A 1,620-nucleotide genomic window follows, 5' to 3' on the forward strand; every position below is an offset into this window, starting at 1 on the left:
ACGAATTTGTTTATTTTTAACTATTCACACAAATGTAGAAACACTAGGGATGCGCGATACCGATACGATATTCAATATATCAATATCGTTGTTGAGAATATCGATTATTTCATATCGATATCAAAAGTTGCGATACGGTATCGATACGATATTTTGTTTCGATATCTGAAATATCGGATGCCATTTTCCCCATTTCTGGCAACTCAACTTTGATTTTTTTCTTTCTTATGCCATGTTCTGACCGACATCGAAAACAGGTTTTCGTTACTAAAACTGGTTTTCGACCTAAAACTTGTGTTTTCGTCCATGTAAAATCTGTCAAACGAAAACCAGTTTTCGCTGAAAACTACTTGAAAACTCACGTTCCACTCATTCCAATCGGTGTCTTCTCTAGTTTTTTTCGATTATTTATCGAAGTGGAAGTCATATTTTATCATTTTTAATACGCCGTTTCGAATTTATTGTTAATTGGCTGGTCAAGTAAGGTACGATTGAAAGTAAGAGGCTGCTAATGAAAAGAAAATGAGGGAAAAGCATTTTGGTTTGGTTTTTGCGTAGCGAAACTGTAATCAGAGGATGTAAGAAATGTCAACGAAAACACTAACAGCCGGTGTGAACAGTATTCAGCCCACAATCCCAAAACTCGTTTTCGAAGTGTTTTCGTTGTCGGTCAGAACTGGTATTATTCCTTTTGCTCGTGCATGTTATCACCAACGTTTCATTCCCATCAAAAGTGACTTTAAAGTTAAAATTGCATTTAAAATATTCAGAAATCTCTCATGTTTATCGAAATTTTTGAACATAATTTGAAAATATACGTGCTTAGTGATTTTATTTGGTAGTTACGAGCATTTTCATAGTTCCATTTTCAACCATGAATATGTCGGGGGAAATGTGTATATTAGAGTGACCTTTTTTGGTCGATTTTCAAAAACCGAAAGTTTTCGCACGAAAAAACATGAGGTTGGCAAGGAAAATAAATATGAAATTTGTTTTTCCAGCTCCGGAAATTCCGAGTGGTTCCGGGTTGATCATTTTGATTTTTTAATAGGAAATATGTTGAAATTGAAATTATTATTTTAAATTTTCAGCTTTTACGACCATGAAACCTAATTTTTTATTCCTGAACTGTTTTTTAATGAAAACTAAATACATTTACCTTTTTAAAGTGTTCAAAAAGTCTGACATAGATTGAAAAACCATGGTACACGATAATATTAAAGCTGAGAAAAATATGAAATCATCATTTATATCAATATATCGGTTAATATCATTTTAAATAAAGCATAATGTAGAATTTTTCTAATATATACTTAAAAAAAAAAAGCTAAATAAAAGAAGTTGGTGTGATTTCGACATTTTTGGTCGAAAAAGCTCAACCCGGAACCTCTAGGAATCACCTGAAGGCTTTTAAACTAATTACGTATTTATTTATATCCCCTACCTCACATTATTCTGTGCGAAAACTTTTGGATTCATGCATTTCAAATTTTTCATACAACAAAAAGGCCACTCTGGTGTATATACATAAATACATGCAGATACGTTTTTATTTCTTGGAAAAAGTGTTAAAACTGTAGTTCCGCAGATTTTACTAAAATGTTTGTATTTACAAATGCT

The sequence above is a fragment of the Rhagoletis pomonella genome, unplaced genomic scaffold, assembly GCF_013731165.1.
Source record: "Rhagoletis pomonella isolate Grant_MI unplaced genomic scaffold, Rhpom_1.0 Rhpom_scaffold_00006, whole genome shotgun sequence".
In the NCBI taxonomy this organism is placed as follows: Eukaryota; Metazoa; Arthropoda; class Insecta; order Diptera; family Tephritidae; genus Rhagoletis; species Rhagoletis pomonella.